Genomic DNA, 23,708 nt, shown 5'->3' with positions numbered 1-23,708 from the left:
TCTTCTAGGAGGATCTGTTCCATGATCTTCCCAGGCACAGAGGTGAGGCTGACAGGTCGGTAGTTCCCAGGGTCTTCCTTTCTACCCTTTTTGAAAAGGGGCACAATGTTTCCCTTTTTCCAGTCACTGAGGACTTCCCCTGACTGCCATGACTTTTCAAATATCATGGAGAGTGGCTTGGCAACTACATCAGCCAGTTGCCTCAGGACTCTGGGATGCATCTCATCAGGTCCCATGGACTTCTGTACATTTAGGTTCCTCAGGAGGTCCCGAACCTGGTCTTCACTTACAGCTGGAGAGATTTTACCCTCCTGGTCTCCTTCATGCCATTCATCGACTCGGGATGGGTGAGAAGAGAGGTTGCCAGTGAAGACGGAGGCAAAAATGTTGTTGAGTACCTCAGCTTTCTCCTCATCTGCTGTTACCAGTTTGCCGGTCTCGCTCATGATTGGGGGTACGCTTTCTTTGACCATCTTTTTCTGGCTGACATACCTGTAGAAGCCCTTCTTGTTATTTTTCACATCCCTTGCCAAGTTCAGCTCCAGCTGTGCCTTGGCCTTCCTGACCCCATCCCTACACAATTGGGCAGCTTCCCTGTACTCTTCCCAGGAAGCCAGTCCCTGCTTCCACTGCCTGTGCAGTTCCCTCTTCTTCCTTAGTTTGACCAGCATCTCTCGCCTCAGCCATGCCGGTCTCTTCCCTTCTCTGCCCGACTTCTTACACTTGGGGATCGAGAGCTCTTGTGCTCTCTGGAATACATCCTTAAAGACCTGCCAGCTCTGTTCTATTCCCCTGTCCCTGAGGACTGTTTCCCAGGGAGTCCTTCTGACTATCTCCTTGAAGAGCTGGAAATTTGCCCTCCTAAAATTTAGGGTCCTGACTATGCTCTTCGTTATTCCCATTTCCATCAGCAGCGTTAGTTCCACCAGCGCGTGGTCACTGCAGCCCAGGCTACCTCCGATCTTGACATCCCCAACAAGCTCACTCACACTGGTGACCACCAGGTCTAGTATTTCATCCCCTCGGGTAGGGGTGCTTACTACCTTTATCCCACTGTATTCTATTAAGCAGATCCCTGAGGAGGCCAAAGTCTGCTCTCCTGAAGTCCAGGGTAGTGAGCTTGCTGCGCAACCTCCTTGCCACCCTCAGGGTCTTGAAGTCCAGCATTTCATGGTCACTGCAGCCAAGGCTGCCCTTGACTTTCACATTCCCCACCAGCCCCTCCTTGTTGATGAGAACAAGGTACAGCATTGCACCTCTCCTCATGGGCTCCTCTGTCACCTGGAGGTGGAAGTTGTCCTCATCACATTCCAAGAACCTCCTGCATTGCCTGTGCCGTGCTGTGTTGTCCCTCCAACAGATGTCAGGGTGGTTGAAGTCCCCCATGAGGACCAGGGTATTTGAATGCGAGGCTTCTCCTATCTGCCTATAGAGGGCCTCTGCTCGCTCGTCCTGGTCAGGTGGCCTGTAATAAAGGCATTTGAGCTGAGCCCCCGATGAAGCAGCACTGCTGCTGCTGCACAGCTCCCTGTTCTGTACCCTCACTGACTCAGCAGAGTGAAGGTCCTCGCTAGCACACCGTCTGCTAACAGCTGAGTTGCCACCCCCAGGCTTTTCACTAGCTAGCCTGGTTTTATCCCCTTCCCCCTTCAAATCTAGTTTAAAGATCTATCAATAAGCCCTGCTAACTCCTGAGCTAGGGTCCTCTTCCTCTTTTGCGACAGGTGTACCCCATCTGTCGCCAGCAGGCCTGGTGCCACATAAAATGACCCATGATCAAAGAACCCCAAATTTTGCCTATGACATCAGGCATGGAGCCAGGTATTGATCTGTTGACTCCTGTTTCTTCCCTCATATTCCCCTGCAACTAGAGAGATAGAGGAGAACACTATTTGTGCTCCTGATCCCTTAACTTGTCCCCCCAAAGCCCTGAATTCACTTTTGATTACCCATGCGCTTTTGTCCCTAACCTCATCACTGCCAACCTGAACAGCTACAAGTGGGCAATAGTCAGAGGGCTGTACAAGACCAGGGAGTGTCCTAGCGATATCTCTCACCCAGGCCCCAGGGAGGCAGCAGACTTCCCTGTGTGATGGGTCCAATCAGCATATTGGGCCCTCTGTTCCCTTCAGAAGGCAATCGTCTATGACAGTTACCCTTCTATTTTTCTTCATGGAGGCAGTCGTGATGCGTGGGGCTGACTGCCTAGCTCTGGGAAACCCCGTGCGTGGGCCTTCATCTGCCTTGTCATTTGCCTGCCCCTCCAGTTCCAGAGCCTCATACCTGTTGCGTAAGGGCACCTGGGGTGGACAGGGAGGCTGGCAGGGAAATTTGCTGAAAGATATTGATGAGCAATGGGTTTAAAGCAGACCAGATGTGGGTTTCTTACAGTCCCAGACAGAAAACATAGTTTGAGTTTTGATTACTGATTTACGATCATCAAAAGTAACTACACACAAGTCTATAGCATATTGGATGCCTAGCTGGAAAGCATGGCCTTTAGGAGAAAGGCTAACAGAAAAGTGAAAGTAAACCAGCTGAAATGGTCAGAGTTTTGTAAAACTGGTAGTTATTTCAAAACTTGTATAACATGTGAGTAGACCTGCACACTGTCTGGGCTCTATTTGAGGAAGAGGGGATTGGGAAGGACAGGGGTTGATCTGGAGATTCTGTTACATCCAGTGGCCAGAAAAGGAGGTTGCCCCTCTCTCATGGATCATTGTTGCTCAGAATCAGATGTTTAAATGATGGAGTGCTTTCTTATATTTATTCATTCTGCACTGCCACTGCATGTAAGTTGACATTTAAAAAGCATTAACACAGTGCTACTTGATGTACGGTATTATGCAGCCTATCAGTTTTGAAACGGAGTTTAACCTGTCAGTAAAATCCTCCATGCTGTACTCAAATAAACTTAGTCAACCTTGGATCGAGGTGGCTTAGGGAACCTACATAATTTTAATGCCTCTGTCATGTTTTTTCTTGTATTTACTGAGTCTGTCATACTTGGGCTCTGTAGGATCTTTATCTGTATGTGAGCATATGGAAAGTCCAATTTGTGTCTACAGGACTAAAGTATTTATACAAAATAATGTAACTTTCATTCTTATATAATGCTTATTTTGCTCTTCCTTTATGTCTTTTACTCTTCCTTTGTGCTTGATGACTTATTTTCAGCATTTTGCAGCACAGAATGTAGTGATTTTTACCTCATTGAATGTTAGTTCATTACGTAAAATCCTATCATGAATTTCAGCTTTGCACCTCAGTAAAAAATAGGAAAAATTGGGGTTTTTTAACTGTGGTGTACAGCTAGACTTCTGTAGACTTGGATAACTTCTGACAACCACAGATGTGGTCTTTGGGGAGATCTGGTGATCAACCCAGTCCTTACAACAGCAAGCTCCAGTAACCTCAAAGCTCTTCTCGGGAACAGTCCATATTTTGTTTTTATGACTGACATGGATTTTTACAAAATGTCTTGCTTCTTGCAGCGTGAAATTAAATTCTTCATGACTCAGGGGAATAAAGAATACCAAAGCCCATCTCTGAGGCTTCTTCATAATATCTTCCTCTTAAATTCAGGGAGGTCCTCTTTCTCCCTGTTCTTTACTTGGTTCTTCTTGCTTCAGGGAACATATTTCTTTTTTAGTAATTGAGAGTTTGGCTAGCTAGTGATTTGGATAATTGAGATGACTCTGTATACATTTATATTTACAAGATGCTCATAGCAATCTTTCTTCCATGAGTACTTCTGTATTTTGCCCATAACTTTGGAGGCATACATCACTAGTCTTTCATCTGGCAAAATGACAGCTTCAATCCTTCTGAGGCTTCATTGAATGAAAGGTTGTTATTCTAGTTAGTCTGTAGGGGTTTCCATTCTTTTCCGAAATGTGCAAGCAGTGTTTGCCACTGTCATATTTCCTACCTCTGCAATGTTCTCCTTCCCTTAGTCAAAGGGACTTAGTCTTAAGGGGACAGTGGCAGAATGTGCAATATAAGGATTTGTGCTTTGAGATTTCAGAACATTAAGTCAATTCTTTTGTTTCCCCTCTGAAGTCACTTTTCTAGCACAAATAACCTTTCATTTTTTCATAACATTCATGTCATCAAATACCTCTTGTAGTGTTTTCAAGTTTGTTTTATAGTCCAGCTTTGTTGATGCTATTTCACGGGGAACTAGCCCTCAACCTCTTCAGACATTGCTTCATTAATATCAAGTAACTTTCACTGTTGCGCTCTGTCATCTACTGTGATATTTGCCAGCTGACACATTTACCTGCTAAGAAAACAAATGATGATGGACTGCAGGTAAATCAAATCTATTTGTTCAAAATATGCTGGTCTAACAAGTCTCTCTATCCTCTAGCAAATCTGTTCATTTTCTTACCAGAATACATTTTCAATACAGAAGAAATAGTCTTTGAGGCTAGAAGGGCAGATTTTTATTTAGATAAATGAAAAAATGCAAAAAGTGCTTCCGTACAAATGCCTTTAATTTGTCTCAGGTACCTTTAAAATTGGGCCCAAAGCACACATGCACATAAATACTTGTTTCTTGCAGTTCATAAGGAAGTGAGCAGCTATTTCTGTGTTCCTGGTTTGTTTACGAGTGCGTTTGAAACTAAACACTAGGAAAACTAAGGTGAGAGTTCACTCACCAGATCCTCTTAAGCCATACTTTTATAATACTAAGCCCAAAACTGGACCACACTGTTCCTGAAGCAGTCATCCTTTCCATCCACAGTTCCTTACAAGGCAGAAGACTTCATGAGGCTAACCCTGCACTAGTCATTTGGTGAAGGAAACGTAGTAAGGGTTCCACAATCTTTCAAATTGCAGAGGAGAGGCACAGGAACTTGGTCCAATTTCTATGACTATTCTTCTGACTGAACAAAATATTGTCTCACCTGCAGTTGAGATCTGAGGGCACTAAGCTGAATTAATAAAAATACATTCACCTTAATGACACAGATAAGACTACTGAGTTTAACTTTGCTGAACTATTTGAATAGCCTGTTGTAACAGAAGGAAGTGTTACTGACTTTACAGATCAAGCCTCAAGTGTATTTTGATTGAAATACTTTGATGTTTCTTTCTACATTTTTCTGCAAGTTCAATTACACATTCTACGCCATTTGATTCAAACTTGCTATAAGCATGGACTTATACAGAAAATCAGATTTTATTTTTTATCCATGACATGTAAATTTTATAAGGCAAAAATTCAACTTTACTTAGAAACATTATTGCGTCTTTGCATGTTTGAGGGATCAAAGAAATTCTGTTAAGACTCATATGACAGAGATTTCTAAAGTTTGCTGTTCCTTCAAAGAGTTAATCAGATAACTGGTATCAACTGTTTGATACCAGTTTTGGTTTATTTCCTGCATTTAGGCTGAACAAACATTATAATTGGCATTAGATAACACTACGATTGCTTACTTGTAACATTAGAAAATAACTAATTAAATTTCGTCTAACGTCTACTGCACTGAAGTCACGAAGTTATAGCCTTGCTGTATGAACTTGTTTGGTTTCTACTTTAGGTTTTCTATTCAATTTTCACAAAAATCCAGCTATTAGTGATGACTATTAAAAGATGGCAATTTGTATTACGAATGAAAAAAATAATTTTCAAAAAAAATGAGTGCAACTGAATAGGCAAGAGGCTTGGTTCTCCTTTAAAAGTTATCACTAGTCTAATAATTTTATATCAGGGAAACTAATAAGTTAATAATAAAAATAACTATGAAGTTTCCCTGAGATAATGTGGGAAATAACTAAGTACTGTCTTCAAAAAATGTAAGTATTACATTTATGCATATATAAAATATTACTAAGGACTAAAAGTATGAAAAGACAAGGAGTACAAGCACCCCATTTTAGATACCAGGAGTTAGCTATCAAGTGTGAACTGGTCACTCTAGACTTGCTTTGTAGGACAATTCATTTTACTTATCTTTGAGGCTTATGATAAGATGACTTTTAAGAAGTGCTTACTTCTCTCCTGTGAGTACAAAAGGAGTCTCGTTTCATGGAACACCATTTAGTTAGGGCAGATGGATCTTACTATCTTAGCACTAGAAGATATCAATGACTTCCAGTCTTCAAAACTAGGCTTTATTTAAACAGAAATATACAAGCTGGAAAAGAAAAATACTTTAAATAATAAAAAAATCAGACCTTCTGAATAAGATAAAATGAATGCTGGAAAAGACCTCTCTCCCTGGTCCCTGTGTTCTTACAACAAGGTTTGTTTCTTTCAGTATCGACAATTCACCAGTTTAAGTGCTTCCAAACATATTTGTGGCTCCCTGGGAGACACTGTTTCCAACTGTGCTGGGCTGAGGACATGTTCCTTGCAGAGCCAGACTCTGCTGCTTGCAGGAATCTCCCACTCCTCATGTGAGCTGTAGGCACTCTACTACATCCCTGCATGCCTCATCCTCCACTCCAGACAGGTCTGCAGGCTGAGCATACATAAATGTTTGTTGGGAAAGCATATTCCCCTCTCCCATTGCTTTTTTCTGAAGTGGTTTAACCTGACCCAGACTGCAACAGCCAGAGGAGTCAGTCAGCCTTCCCTCCTGCTGCCCAGCTGCAGCCTTTTAGCAGAGCTTACAATCTACAGGCTTAAACATAGTAAGATGCAAAACATTAAATTCTTTAAAATCTTAGCACTGGATGGTGTCTAAGAGGCTCACCTACAAGTTTCTCAGGGAAATTCCCATCTCCATCTTTCCATTTCCAACTTTCCACTCTCACACGGCACAATTTCTACCATTATGGCTAACACAGGTAACTGCAAACAAGGTTTTGTAATCATGTCAGAAATGGAAAAGAGAGCCACACAGACTGGAACTACTACTATTCGTCACCTTTACTTTTCTGAGATGTGCATGGGAAAGAAACAGGGTGTAATTCAAAGCTTTGGGGACCTTTAGAAGCAAAACGCTTGCTGTGAACAGTACTTTAAATTGATGTATGAAGATTGAAATAACTAAAGACTTTTTTTTTTTTCCTTTATTCTGAAGGCTGACAAAAGGAAAGTGAAAAATGTTGATAATGGTATTCTGTTGGTGAAGGATAAAGTCTCATATAGCAAAGGAAGGACTAATCTAGACCAAAATTAGGGAACATCTGGAGAAGACGACATCTACTGAAGATACAGTGTGGAATATGACTGCAGGCAGTAAGAAACCAGTCTGCGGAATATGGCCAGAGAGTGCGGTGTTTATGGATTTGCGATACCTTGGTTTCCAGTGATGCTGACAGGTTTCTGTTTCTCAAGAAAGAATCAATGGAGAGGAAGAGAAAATGTGAAGGAAAATAACAATTTAACCATAAATATAATGAGAGAGAAAACTGACTCCATCAGATACCCTAGGCTGACCTCAGCAGACATAAAGACGGGCTTGGACTGATTTGGAGTAGCCCCTGGACCTCCAACTCTCCTTCTGCTTTCCTACTCTCTGTCAGAAAGATTCAGCTAGCTCTTACCATGATTTTTAACCCAGTAGCCTATATGGCTAAAACTTGGTGACTCTGGGGGTTGTGTTTGAGGAGGGAGGTCTCCCTTGGCAAATGTCAGCCAGGTAGACACAGCTAGCAAGTGGCAGGATAGGGGGCTGAGGGCTGGAGAATTAGCGACCCTTTTAAAGTCAACACCCTGCTTTGGATCTGACCCTGCCATTTATTTCAACTGTGTATATCTGGTCATTGCACTTGAGAGCTATGCTGGACATAGCACCATACTGACAAGTGGATTTGGGAAGACAACACATGTTGAAGTCATCACCTACCCACAGCTCTCATCTACCCAGCTAACACAGATATCTGAAAGTTAGGAGATCTACCCTAGTCGCTGCAGGATCCTCTATAATCAATGGAGAGAGAAAGGTACATCTGAAGCATGAATCATGTCCTACTAAGACAAATACTTGCGGTTTTCCTGCTACACATGCCTAAAGCTGCTCTGTTGTAAGTATCGAGGTGCCTGACTCCTGCCTCCGTTCCCGGAGAGTCAGACTGCATTATTTCAGGAGGAGATCAATTATATTCTGAAGTATCTAGCATATCTCCCTCTCCAGTAGCAAGCACAATGGTGAGAAAAAAGAGCTTTTCTCCCCCCGTTCCTGGGCTGGTGCCCTGCTTATTTAAGTAATTATATTAGAAGTGGACCATAGCACTGCCTTATTTTTTCCCTGTGTGAAAAGGAAAACAGTGAGCTGTCTTCTCTCTTTGGCAAAACAGTTGCAGGTGCTAGTTATAAAAATCACCTTCCTCGGTGGATCAATTTTCTCTCCCTTTTCTCTCCCACTGTATAACCCTCCTAAGCACTTGACAGTATGTTGAGTGTTCATTTGTGGGCCCGGATTTCAAAATTCTTGTCAAGCTCAGTATCTTTCACTGGATCTAACGCTGAGTATTTGTCTGCTTTACATCTCGCATTACCCCTATCAAGCCTCTGCCTGTTTTGGCTATTTCTTCAGGTATATGAGATGGAATAGATGTAACAGATGATTCAGCTTCTCTCTTGACTGTATCCTCAATGGATTTATTTTGTTTTAAATGAATGCACAAAATTTTAACAACTTCTTCAGGGAGACTGTTTAAAAATCAGCTATATTTCATAGTTAGGAAAACAGGGTAGGTAAAGTTTTGTTTTCCTTGTTGTATAGGAACTAATTGTATACTGCTTATAATTTCACTGATAATGTCAATTGAAGTAAGAGTATGAATGTCCCCTAACAATTTTGCTGTAGCTTGTTTATTCTTTGAAATGCCAGGCATTATGAAACAGTAAATGCAGTTCTCAAAATTTTACATTCATATAGCTAAAACAGGCATTGGCTTTACACTATTTCCAACAAACAAGGGAACAAGCCTGTTGCTTGTCACATAAAACATAATTCTGATTAATACTTGAATGACCCTTGCATCAAATCCTTTTCGTCTTTGTGCAAGTATAGGAACCTCACCCTAGCAAGGGAAGTAGTAACTGAGGAACAGCTTACAGAGCTGCTTTTATCTTCCATTAATATTCCTTTTTCCTTGTGAATGGCTTGCTTTCTCCTTTTGATTTTATGCTTAGAAAGAAGATTCAAATGTTTCAGTGTAAGACAACAGACTCATTACAGACTGGCATCCAGTTTCATCTTCAAAGTGTTAAATTCCTGACCATAGTGAAAATAACAATTATGTAGAAAGCAGCATTGCAACTGGCATGGTAAATTTCCAGAAATCTGCACTGCACACACAAATAATAAGTGTACCTATGACAGATAAAATATTTTTTTTAAGTTTTCCAGGTGGTTTGGTGTCTTCTTCAAACACAGAGGCTAATTTTCGTAGACAGAAAGGGGTATTTTGCTGTGAAATGTGTTCAGATTTTAACGTGGCAATGGTACATTTAACCTGGAGCAAATATGTGAAAATGTCATCCAGGACCAAACTTGACAATTACTTTCCAAGCAGAACAAAATGCGTTTTTTGCATGTGAACTTTCTGAAAGCCATAAATTATGATTCCTTACAGTCTTACAATGGGAGCTAAATAAACAACTATGTGTGGTGAAAAACAGTTTCAAATGCACAGTAAAATTATATCCAAAGTGGAAAAATACCTGTAACATTTTTTGTTTGTTAATAATTTTCTGATTAAAAATATAGGGATTGGTAAGTAAATGCTGCAATAATTTATGTGAATGAAGAAAAATGATGAGCAGACTAGTTTAGTGTTTATATAGCTCCCAGCTTGTCATTTGCCCAGAAATACGCATGGAGTTCTGATGTGTAGCATGGAGTTTAGAATTTCCACAAATTCTGAAAGTGCATCTTTCCTCCATTTTTTCCATTGATGAAAATGGAACCTGCACAAGATGATGTTAACCCTACTGGAATTTATGAAGTTATTTCACTCTGAGGTGACTAATTAGAATTACAGTGAGATCTTACATAGGTTCATTCACCTTCTAGAGGTGCAGGTGTCTTTCTACTGGCTTCAGGGAGAGACTAGAGCAACTGCAAGGCCTCATTTGTTTTTTATTGTTATAGATTATTTCTATTAGTGGCAACTAGGAACAGTTTTTATTTAATTTCCATACAGTACTCTTGAAATTATATCCTCTGACACGTCAGAACATCCTTTCCAAAGTCAGGGGTTCCAAACATAAAAAATGAGTCAGAAAGTAACTAAATTGACCACCAGAGATGATGCGCAGAGTATCAGTTGAGCATCTGAGATCAACCACACAGATGGGGAGTATGCCTCAGATTTTACGGAGCCTGCTCTTTTGTTGAGATGTAGAAGTAGCCAGTACTACTTTATACAATTCACATCATTAAACTTAGGTTTATTTCCTACATATGCTATATTCAAATTCATTATCTATTGATGCTTTTTTGAGCTTCATGAATTTCATCTCTGTAACTATGAGTATGTGCTATAGCATTTACAGTAACGGAAAGGCCTATATTCAGTTGCTCAATGGAAAGTCAAAGTAATTTTCCCACAGCAGCCTGACTTAATTTAACTATCAGTCAGCTGTGAGATAAAAAAAGCTATCTTGCATAAGATGCCAGCACTTCTAGATTTTCACATTTATGCAACAGTACGCTGTTGGCCAAATCTGAAGAGTGAGGATCCAGTCACCCACCAAGGTGTCATTTACTGTTGCTGTAAGCACTCCTTTGCCATGTGATAGTTCTATGTGCATTGCATACGTCTTGACATTTTTAAAGCATGTTGTCATTTCTTCTCTCTCATTTTCTTATTTTTCTCATAGCTGAATAACATAACACATCTGGAACTCGTCCTAATATCAGTGCGTGGGACTGTCTGGTAGAAGCTTTACATACAGAGTGTTCAGCTGTATAAATAAATTGTTAATCTTTTCTGTTTGGCTTGTTTGACTGAAGGCACTAAACACTATTAAGTATTCAATACTCATGGAAAATATATCCATAATTCAGCATTATTCCATCTACTTAAAACTACTGCATGTATTTGTAGTATCTCAAATTCTACTTTTGCCTCTGTTTCACAGAAGAGAAGATTTTGTCTTAATCCCTGGAGACTGCATGATATTAAGAAGCCATTAGTGGTCAATAACAACTTTATTAAGCCCACCAACTTACAAACAGGGTTGCATGTATCCTTAATGGAGCTCTTTATATTAATCATCTACCCTCACTGAAATTTCTGTGTGTCAATCCTGTAATTCTAAAGAATCCAAAAGCAAGGACTGGGGGAAAAAACCCAGGGCCATAAAGAAAAACTTCTTAAAAAGTCACATGAAGTCATCAAGATGTGTGACAGCAGCAAATATATGCATGGGTACATCAGGAGGAAGCCAGCCTCTGGGCAGTGGCCCCTGCCCCACCTGGAACACTGCAGCTCCATCCCACTTTTCTCTCCCAGCAGTGCTGACCAGCTGCTGCTGTCCCGAAATGTCCAAATCCCACTCTTGGATGTTTTTATAAGGGCTCTGAGTGCATCTTTCACTCTGAGAGGTTTGCCTGCCAGAGCGACCTCCTTCCCATGGAGATGAGGGGGAAGATGCCCTTACAACCTTGCCTTGCTCCTTGGCTGGGGGTGGTGAGACCTTGACCTGACTGCCTGTCTAAGGTTATTAAGAGAGACTGTCTCTTCATAAACAAATTCCAACAATGTGTTACTGAGGTTAGGAGGTTACGAGACTGTAGTCCCGGTCTAAAGGAAAATTTTCAGAGCAAGGCATGGTGAAATGACTTTTCAAATGGTGAAAATCAACCTTCTAAATGATTTGATATTCCCTGTGCTTTGAAAGTAAGCAAGCACATATTTCTGTACCTCCAATGTGAATCCTTTTTCATTCATAAAATTATCTTTTTCTATGTTCCAAGGTAGTACATGGGTCACATCAGATGCTGAAGCAAATGCCCTGACATCTGAATTAGCTATCTGATCTTGCTAAGAAGGTAACCCACAGGAACATGACAGCAATTGATTTTAGATACTTCATTTTTTTATGCTGTCCATGACACCTCACATCTGCAGTTTCCCCTTTTAAATTTTGAGGAAGTTTTATCTCACAGAAATCTTTATTCAAGCATTGTGCTTTCAGATGAACAACAGGCACTCTTTTCCCTGAAGATTAATGCAATACAATTTTGTTTCTATGTATTTCTGCTTCACCAGTGTATTCCATTAAGACATTTTCAGAAACATAAACCAGAATATCTCTTCCTATACTGTGCACATTTTCCTTAACAAGATCTGGATAGTCTCTGGAGGGATTTTTTTTTTTATCAGTATGTTCTGACTTTTTTTCTGAGGAAGCCTTTTGCAAAACTCTTTGAAGACTGATATCTGTAACACTGAGGTCTTTGCAGTTGTCTCACACTGCTGCATATTTTTTGGTGCTGGTTCAACAATGTCTGCCCTATGAAAGATGTAAATGAAGTACGGTGATACCTGAAGGCTTTGATACACTGCACTTGACAGCATCACAGGCTGTGATAATATTGTTTCTTGGAACTCGGCATTCATAATTTTATGTTATCACTGTCAGAAAATGAAATGTAACTTTGATGGAAAAGTGGCATCTGATTTTTTGAATTATTAGTTGCCCTTGGTGAAACTCAACCTTATTGTTGTTCTTGCAGATGCTGATCGTCAAGTATATTTAAAAGTTCTTTAGACTACAATCAAAAATGAAGCATGGTAATTAAAATCCTCTTCCAGCTACAACAACTCTTTCATACATTCTTCTCTAAAGTGGTGTTTTATATTCATAATACATTAAAAATTAAGTGCTGAAAGCATATTCAAAAACATTTTCAAAATGCTTTCAGTTTTCACCTGTAATTGAGTCATCAATGTTAGCAACCAGCTATGAAACTAATTTGGCTTCTTACACTACTCTTCCTCACATCTTAATTATTGATTAACACTCTTACTGACAGTAAAAGGTTCTCTTTGAAATGTAATTACTGTATTGTAACACCATGCTATGACTGTCTCCACAATTATCTGTGCCTCAAGATTTCTTTATAATTAAAATAATAAGTTTAAATTTGCAGCTGGACAAGCAGGCAACTATGTGAAGCCTAATACATTTGTATGTATTAAAGGATCATATCTAATAGACAAGGGAATTAAACATCATGATAAGGTTTATTCCTCCAGAAAATGGACTCAGTAGCCAAATGAATGTTTCATGGCTTTTGCCACCTGCTTACTTTCCTCCATCATCTGTACATCCCTTGCAAATATCATGTTTCTTTGATTAAAAGCCAGTGTCACTGGGAAATCACAAAACTAATGTTTTTCTTTGTGCTAGCAATACTCTGCTAGCACATTACATTAAGTCAATCGTAACATAATGAAAATACATTAACGTGTACATGAAGTTCATTATATATGACACATTGTTCATTTTACATGCTATTATAATAGATCATAGAACACGGCAGTTTGGCTAGAGATCTACTTTTCGTCTTGAGGAAGATTGTCTCCTATAAGTTGAATGTGAAGAGAGATGATACAAAATCTTCATGTTTTTAACAAGCTTGAGTGGTTACTGTTTAGTAGTCAGTATACTCTGCATACTCCTAAAAATTATTTTTGAGTGACTGGTGTTCAATGTTTCTCTCCCTGCAATGGACTCTCAGGAACATCAGCTTGTTGGTCACAGCAGGCAGTACAGTTTCTTCTCTGTAAGCTATGTAACTTCACAAAATAGATTACTTACGTTGCATTTGGTTATATTTACTAGTGAAATGAGCCAGCTTACTTTGTTTGCACCACTTTGTTACAGCCATCATCTTAGTTCACTTTGCGCTGCAATATTTGTATCAGATTTACTTTAAACAAGGTATTGTGAAAATACAGAGGCAAGACCAGACCACACCCCAATAAGAAATTGCAGTTTAACAAGACAGAGACACATATGCTGGCTAGACCTGACTCAGTTATGAAGCCCAGAAGACAGGTTGGAAAGCACCTAAGACAGACGAGAACGAAAGAAAATCTACCCTGTGCTTGTGAACAGCACATTTAATAAGCAAGGAGAAGGAAGGTTGGTAAGACGGCTGCAGGAGAGAGCTTGTGCTGTCAAGGACTTCTTGTAGTCAGTGGTATTAAGACATGTTTGTATGGTAATTATAGGAGAGGAAGATATTGAAGAGTAAGTTAGGAAATGAGTAAGCCCTTATGTTAGCGTGGGAAGGATGTTATCACTGGGGCAGGCTGAGATGTCAGGAAATGTACGACTGTGATGACAGGAAGTGCTGTAGCAAGGGAGCTGTCGGAGGACAGGCAAGGTTATATTTTTGTTTATTTTCCTCCTACAAAGACACATTTCCACTGCTTGCTTATTTATATTGCTCTTTGTGACTCTGTCTTCTTTACAGAAGTAATCGATAATCACTGATAGAAATGGTTTGGGGATAATAAATATGTAGAAAAGTATTTGTATTAATCAGAAAATATTATAATCCCTTTCATGGAGCAGTAATTCTTTTTCACTCTGTGCGTCTTCTGTTTTGTGTCTTCCTCAACATCTGGAAATCAATGCATAAACTTTAATTTTCTGTAGTTCTACTATTACTAGACTAATTAGCATTTTAATTTTTTAGGATTGATTGATCACTTACTTTTTACTGTAGTCATACTTCAGTTTTTCAGAGACAGAGAGGCAGTTGTCAACAAAGTAGTTCTAGATCCAATTCTTTTTGAGAAGTAGGAAGTCAATAAAGAATTATGAAACCGAATCAAAGGTATTAAATTGAGGCTTATCAGCCTTTCTTTGCAGTCACTCACACAAATCTTCTCCTTTCCCTTCTCTCAGTGTATTCCCTCTAACTTAAACAGTCTTTCTTTTTAAAGTTTTGTATGCTTTTCAATCTCAGGGGGGCTTTAGCAGTACCCCTTTTTTCTCTATTTATACACTTTAATTCATGTGTATTTTGAACTATGTTTGCTGAAATAATGCTTCTTTAACATCCACAAGTTGACAGTTTTTTTAGGATGTTTTCTTGGGGTACTGCAGTCTTATTATTTGTCCATCACCATTCTGAGATCTTGAATCCCCCATAGAGGATCATTAGTAATTTAATCAGGACTCCAGATTGTGCAGTTTTATGCAGTTCTCTTGATTTCAGATTTTACTGATTAAGCTTTCTGCACAGCATCATTTCTGTAGCAAATTTTTTCCAGCTTTCTTTTCAGAGTGTTCCCAGATCTGAAGCAGAAGTCTGTGATTTAGCTCATGGAGACAACGAACCAAATGTAGTTGGGTGGAGTTTTGTGTGTGTGTGGTTTTTTTTTTTACAGGGGGTCGGGGGATACCTTGCTTAGACATTTTCCTTCATGATACTGGGTGCTATGAATGTTGTAACACCAACTCAAACCCCCAAACAGTTTTCTGCTTTCAGCACTAAGCCAATAATGCAGCTGGTGTATCCTTAGTGCTGCCTCAGCTTCCAACCACCAGACAGGTGAGGAACACTGAACTCTTGGCAATAAGGTTCTTCATTGTTCTTTCTTCTGGCTGTGGTATTACACAAAGATCCACCCAGAGGAAAGCTAAGAGTTTATATCCACCTTTGGAGGTAGATGTATGGAATTCAGTAGGAGGAGCTGTTGAAAGCAGTAAACAATTTTGATGAATGGAAAAGTAAGGTGCATGAAAGGGTGTCATTAAAAGACTCTGTTTTGGGTAAGCGTGTTCCCAACTCACACAGCGTTACAGATCCAAACTTCCAGCCAGTGAGCATTCCCACCTGACAGAATAGGTGAATAAAGAAATCCTTGAATTTCTGCATGTGTTCCAGGTCTCCAGCTCCATGCCAGCTTCCATCATGACACGCAATTACTAAAGAATACTTGTATGTTGTTGAAGAAATTCTTTACAATGAGGGTGGTGAAACACTGGAACGGGTTGCCCAGAGAGGTAGTGGAGGCCCCATCCCTGGAAACATTCAAGACCAGGTGGGACAGGGCTCTGAGCAACCTGATCTAGTTAACGGTGTCCCTGCTCGCTGCGGGGGGGTTGGACTAGATGACCTCTAGGGATCCCTTCCGACCCAAAACTTTCTATGATTCTATGATTTAAAAGCTGTGCAATATTTATACTGTGGCATATGCAGCCCATATATTGATAATCCGCCCAGGGTGCCAGATGATCAACTGTGTGACGATCTCGTAAGCAGAGATATTTGTGTCCAACTACGACAGCAAAGAAAATGTCAGAGTGAGATAAAGCACATAGGTCACCTGTAACACTGCCTTCACCCTTCCTCTAAGGTAGGAGCAAAAAGCTATACATATTTCATGGAGCTGATGGAAAATTTTATAAAACTAAGGAGCAATTTGCTTTTCAAATATTTTGAGGTTTCGTGAATTTCTTAAGAATAAAATAATTCTTCAGTACTTTAAATAGTTATTAGTTGTATTTACCAGAGCTGAAATTTATTATAATATTTTATGGGTACATGCCTATATAGAAATGAACTGCAAAAAATTAATCAGAGCAAATCAAATATCACTTTCATGTCTTACTAATGAATAAATGCCTTTTCTATGGTCGTGTATTTCTCTTTCCTTGAAAGGGTGGTCTATTTTGAGATTGATTACTGTAAAATTTATCATTTTAATTCTGTTATTAAAAATAGTTCCAACGATAAACATTGAACAATCAATACTTCATAAGTTATTGTATTAAAAATATTAGGTTCTTTCTAGCAGTAAAGCTATTTGAGCTGCAAATTATAATATTCAAAGCACATATGTAATTGGTCTTGTACTTGTTGAATAGCTCATTCTCAACTATTTTACATTGCTATTGCTGGTAGGAATCTTCAGAAGGATAATTAATGTGCTATAGGATATCATTTTAAAGCCACAAGATTTGCAGCTGCACACTTGCCAAAAGAAAGAAGACTTCTGCTCTGTAGTGCATGTAATCAAGCATCCAGCTGTTGAAAATGTTATAAAATAATGAAGCATAATTGGAGAACTTTTGAGCACGATTTCTGTTCTGTCCCATAGCAGCTGCTACAAGTGGAAAAGCCTGGTAAATAAAAAAGTGGCATAACTTCTTCCAGACGCGAGTTAACAAGAAATTGACATATGCATACCCCTAAGAAAAAGGAAAGTCAGCGCAGTGGCTGAAGTAAATGTAAGTGGGGAAATGATCATCAGAACTACTGACTGTGAATAAACCACCAGAAGCACAGGTAGACAATGGAAGAAGTAATTTCCCATGACATTACCTGCCAAGAAACAGATGACCAATCGCTACCCTTCCAGATGACAATGGGACATTTACTCAGATGCACAGTGAGTAATGGCAAATGAAGTATGGCTCCAAATTGTTTCTTTTTAAAAAACTCTTTACACTTTTGCAAGAGGCAACAATAGCATAGATTTACAGCTCTGCTGGTGTAAATCATTATGTCCCCAAGGAATTCACTAACTCAGTGTTCATATTTATTTGGTAAGAATCTAAGTCAAAGGAAGTAGGGCAAAAACTAAACTGCAAATCCTTGGTTATATACATAGTGCCATAAATACTGAATACACATGGATAAAGCTATTCTGCTAAACTATGAGTCTCTCTGCATCTAAGAAAGTGCCAGCATATGGAAAACAAGCAACTGTAAAGTTTTCTCATGAGCAACATGCAAAATGATACATGCTCCGAGCAGGGCAAAGCATGGAATGGATCGACTGTGTCAATGAATCTATTTCAGGTAATCGCATCATATAAAGTGTTGTGTAACATGCATATAATCAGTTGTTCCTAAGATGCACTGCATCTTCAAGCTATTTACATTTTTTCCATAGTACTTCAGTTAGAAAGCAGCCCCTGCACTGCACTTTCACAGAGATGCAGAGATCATTATGAACCTTTCATTTAACTGTGTTTTTATTTATGGTTACTATACTTCTATGCATTGTACCAATGGGAATGATTCCATGTGATCTCATACAAAAATGTTACTTGAGTCCATGCAATTTGGATGTTTTGATATTGGAACTGGCACTGTTTAACATCTTTATTGATGACATGGTCAGTGGGATTGAGTTCAGCCTCAGCAAGTTTGCCGATGGCACGACGCTGTATGGACAGTTGAGACGCTGGAGGGAAGGGAGACCATCCAGAGGGACTTTGACAGGCTTCAGAGGTGGGCCCATGTGAATTTCATGAAGTTCAACAAGGACAGATGCAAGGTCCTGTGCATAGATTGGGAGAATCCCAAGCACAAATACAGGCTGGGCAGAGAATGCATTGAGAGCAGCCCTGATGAGAAGGACTTAGGGGTACTGGTGGATGAGAAGCTCAACATGACCTGGCAGTGTGTGCTTACAGCCCAGAAAGCCAACTGTATCCTGGGCTGCATCAAAAGCAGTATGGCCAGCAGGTTGAGGGAGGTGATTCTTCCCCTCTACTCTGCTCTGGTGAAACCTCACTTGGAGTCCTACATCCAGCTCTTGAGCCCTCAGCACAGGAAAGACATGGACCTCTTGGAGTGGGGCCAGAGGAGGCCACATAAAGGAGCAGAGGGATGAGCACCTCTCCTGTGAAGAAAGGCTGAGAGAGTTGGGGCTGTTCAGTTGGGGCTGTTCAGCCTGCAGAAAAGAAGGCTATGGGGAGACCTTATAGCAGCCTTCCAGTACCCTACAAGAAAGATGGAGAGGGGCTTATACGAGGGCATGTACTGATAGGACAAGGAGTAACGGCTTCAAGCTGAAAGTGGGTAGATTTAGATTAGATCTAAGAAAAAAATTCTTTACTATGAGGGTTGTGAGGCACTGGAAGAGGTTGCCCAGAGACACTGTGGATGCCCCATCCTTGGCAGTGTTCATGTCCAGCTTGGATGAGGCTTTGAGCAACCTTGCGTAATGGAAGGTGTCCCTGCCCATGGCAGGGGAGACTGGAACTAGATGATCTATAACATATGATTCTATGATTCTACGATTCTACAATTCTATGATGAATGATAATTATTGCTTGTTCTAATAATATCAGATAGGATGGTGGGCTAATTGGTCACATACAGAAAGCACAAGAGCACTGGAGATGATCTTTGTAGACAAAACCTGGATAGAACCATGTACATAATAGTTTTTAATATATTTCACTATATCTTGATATGATTACAGTTTCTTTGCTTTTATCCATATCTTTTGATCATCCAGCTATGTTTCAGTAGGATGACACCACCTTTCTTCATAAAACAAGATTCCTTGAATGAATCAGTGTCGTTGCTTTTGTCAGAGGCAAAATCCAGGGTTGGAAGATAGCTAATCTTCCTCAATACTTGGAAGCACTGTTTTAGCTTTGCAGTCTGACAGATTGCTGACAGAGAAATAGCAAGTTTTTGCAATTCCTTAACTGTTTCTAATTCCTGTCACCCATGTAAGAAAGAATGGGATTTATTTAATTATTAGCATTTCTGCCTACTAGCCCTCTTCAGACTTTTCCAAATCTCTCAAAAGCAGTTTAACAGTTTTAAAATTTGTGCTCTGCAAGGCGAATTTTTAGCAAAAGATTGGTTTTGCTTTTCTCAGATTCTCCTGACTTTCTTAACCTACGTCTTCTGTGAAAAACAGATACAATAATCACATTGACTCAAAATAGGCAATTTAATTTCAACTTGTATTTAATATTATTGTGGTCTTCCATAAGAACTCTTATTCCTGATGCTGTATTGCTTCTTAGCAATCTTCGTAGCAAAAAAAGATTGAAGTGAAACGTTTCTGAACCTGAAATATGCATTCAGTGATTCTCAAACAATCATACTTAAGGCAATGCTTCTCACACTGTAACCATTTTAATGCAAATGCTGCGTATCCTAAGTGACAGAGGCCTTGAAAAGGGATAAAATACGGCATTTCTGTCATATTTGAAAGGATAACATTAATCTTACTTAACTTTTAAACACACACTTTTGTTGTTATGAACTTAATACAAAACATTTGTCAGGGGATTTGTATGTGTGAGTAGTCACTTGGTAGCTAACACAGCAAATATATACAGGCACAGAATAAAACTCTAAATAGCCTGAAAATTGTAGCTAAAAAGCATTTTGTTAGGGACCTGATTTTATTATCTTATTTGTTATTTTTCTAAGGCTTTTTTTTTTAAGGAGTTACTCTGAACCTAGTAATTTTGTTTTTAAAGATACAGTTTGTATGTACAGTGTCATCTCTACATAGAAATAGCTAAGGTATGACTGAGGTGTAGCTGACTGTCTTTGTTTTTACTATTACTTCTTGCACAATAGTTACAATTCAGTGCAATTAGCAACACGTGGTGTAGTGAGAAACAAGAAATTTTGTAGACAGCGGACCACCTAATGGGAAGTGAACCAAAGGTGAGGAGCCTCAGAGTAGAATTCTTTTCACCTTTCTTTTCCTCTGTGTCATTCAGGCGTAGAACCTAAAATGCCTCTACTGACTCTCTCCGTAACCACTGGAGACAGAACCACTTGTAAAGTTGATTTATGTTATCTAGATGAAATAGTTATCTTAGAGTATGATGAATCATTCTCTAAAGGTGTCTAGGTCTCCCTATTTACTGTGGAAAGACCAAGATGACATTTTTAGTCTAGGCACCTTGCTTTCAGATGCCTAGATTTGGAAAAGTGAATCCTACCCCTATACCTTTGTGGATGCTAGACATCAGGACCTCCAGTTCTTTTGTTTCAGGCAATCTGGGGACTCAGATAGATGTCCCTCAAGAAGCTTTACTCAGTTCCTGTGTTTAAAGGTTTCAGCATGGTCAGAAGAGTTAGGGACAGCAGGATGGGCCACGTAATTTGTGAAGACAAGATGTGCCATGGAGTTCAGGTATGATAAATTGTCTCCAGTCAGTCTCTGCAAAAGAAAGGCTATTTGACTTACAAATAGCCTTCTTTTGCAAGAATATATCTTTATATAAAAATACATTCTTTCTTTACATTTCAAATAAACCAAGAGATTCAATCACTTGCTCAGGATTATTTTTCTTAAGCAAAAACTTGTGAATAATTTAGGGGAATTTAAGCCCAGGATTAGAGCATGAAAGAATGCACTTTTTGAATAACCCAAGCTCATTACAACCCCAGCTTGGTCAAATGTCTATTTATGTTTTTACTGTCATGTATATCTATGAAAAGCCTATTCAGTGGTACTGAAGGTCCTTAATGCACTTGGTTTTGCTAGTGACTTGTTATAATGTCTTACTGGATTTCTGCTCTGTTTCTGCATATGTATAAGACATATTTCCTGGATAACCACATAATACACTAACATACTTTACCTTCTATGTCTTGCAAAAGAAAATGCTAGTGATAAGCTTCTTCATGAAAAAATAAAGTGTTAGTTTTAAACTACACAATTACATCCTCGTTGTGCTGATGTACCATGCATATGGTAGCTAAGGGAAAGGTCTCAGAGAGGGTACTCATGGTGGTCAGCAGGCACGTAAGTGTTTGTTTTGGTGGTGCAAATTTGCTCTGACTGTAAGTCATTTTACATTGAAGACAGCTAGATAACATGCTCTAAATAATCAATAGAGTGTAAGTACTGTTCAAAAATCTTAGGGTGACTAGGGCAGATGAATATGTCTGTACTGCAGATATCCAAGATTATGTCAGATGAATTCCACCCTAAAACATTAAATATGGCCCAATTCATATTATTGCAAAACAAACACTCCTTGTTTATGTTGTATCTTATAAATAGTGTAAGAATGATTTTAGCTGTTATTCGTACGAAAGAACACTTTGCCATTAAAACCACTTCTAACTAAATACTGCAACAGTTACATTAGATTATAGTTTTGTTCATTTCTTTTTCTTTATCCTCCTTACTCACAATAGGTAATAGTCAGGTGAAGTTTCTTATCAGTGCTCTTGCACAGGACTTAGTGTGACAACTTACGTGTGTGAGAGTTGTAAATCTCTGGTATTAAAACTTGGCTTCTTGGTGTTAAGACAGTACGCAGCCTCGATTTTGCTTTGCTTTGCTTGTGTGATTACAAGGGAGCTTTTTATTTACCTTCTAGGTCAGAGAACTGACATTGTCATATCTAAAATTCATATTTCTTGAGGAGAAAGTCTTTCTGATTTCAGAATCTTTTGGGGAAGTTTTCCAGATCCTCTCTGTTGGCAGCAAAGCCTTACTGCAAATTTGTCCTAGATGTCTGAAGTACTGGAACTTGAAATTCACATGGAAGATTAATCCACGATGAGGAGTTGCTGTTCAACATACAGTTTGGATTTTACACCTATATGGTATGTCAAAAGCAGAGGTGTTGATGCCAACTCTGCTCATCTGTCCGGTCCTGAGCTCCATCTCATGCACCCAGCATGACAAGAAAGCTGTGAGAGATGGATCGTCCCAGCTCTTTGCACCATTTCTTCCACAGTTTTCACCCAGAAACCTGAAAAATCCTGAATGAATAACAGCACAACATGCTTCCCCACTTCCAAACAGGCTTGCATATGAAGAAACCTATCACTGCTGAAGACTTTCTCATTAAATTTTAAGACAGAAACATCCTGATTAGCCAAGAAAATCTTTCAGGTTCTTCACATCAGTCTTTCCAATTTAAACAGTGTTTTCTTTTTTCTATTCCATGATTTAGACTTTCATTACAATCAAGCATCTCTAGCTCTTGAAGTTGCAAAAAGTCTTAGAAAATGTAAGCTTACTATAGCTGCTTAGGCATGCCTGCCTGTACCTGCAGAAAGCCCAGGGCAACAATATTTACCAGGAAGTGTCTTTATTTAAGTGAGATATTAGAAAATGATGAGCACGATACCTTCATTGTCAATGTTGTTAACAGTTCTTTTGTCTTGTAGACCATGTTTAAAAACATGCCTAATGTACAGATATGCACAAATTAGCTGGAGTGGCCTTTCATTTTTTTCTGCAGTCAAACAGATCAAAAACCTCGTTATATCTATATATGACCACCCTTTATTTATTCTGTGTAGCATCTCACTTTAAACTTCAAGTCAGGATGACTCGCCTATTTGGTGATTCTTTACCTGTACAGAAGGTAGTATTCTCTTCTACTTCAGGACATTTGAATTCAACTGCTCATTTACATTTGTCTGTGTTTTGTTATTTACCTTTTTTGATAAGGTAAATAAAAAGAAAAGGAAAAGGCTACACCAGAAAGAGATTGATAGCTTTTCATCTTGATCTTTGGGTCTCTTTTGTATTTACCATATTTCTTAGTTTAGCTTTTCATCTTGATCTTTGGGTCTCTTTTGTATTTACCATATTTCTTAGTTTAATCTTCTAGGTCTCTCAAAGTTTGCAAAATTTCCCAGTGTTTAGTTTGGATTAAATGTACTGTGAAGCTGAAATTTTATGCTCTTTTGCTTAAACAGGTGGAGAGTTTACCCCTTAAAGTCATTGTCTTTTTAAAGAGAAAAATTAAAGGAATGATCTTCAATCAAAATTAACACTAATTTGATTTAAGAATGAATTTTGAAATGTGGTCATTAAGCATATTTTTTACTGTATTTTATCCATCACACTATGCTTGCTCTTAAATTATTCATATAGAAAAAAGATGTCTGTTCAGTTAACATTTAAATTCAAATTGAATTATATTTTGTTAATCTTACAATTTACTGCTAAATAACTTGTGCGAGAATATAATTTTAAATGGAAGTGGTCCACTTCTTTTTCTGCAGAAAACAAACCCTAAAATT

The sequence above is a fragment of the Opisthocomus hoazin genome, chromosome 8, assembly GCF_030867145.1.
Source record: "Opisthocomus hoazin isolate bOpiHoa1 chromosome 8, bOpiHoa1.hap1, whole genome shotgun sequence".
Taxonomy (NCBI): domain Eukaryota; kingdom Metazoa; phylum Chordata; class Aves; order Opisthocomiformes; family Opisthocomidae; genus Opisthocomus; species Opisthocomus hoazin.
The sequence above is the reverse complement of the archived record's forward strand: the minus strand, read 5'-3'. Positions refer to the sequence as shown.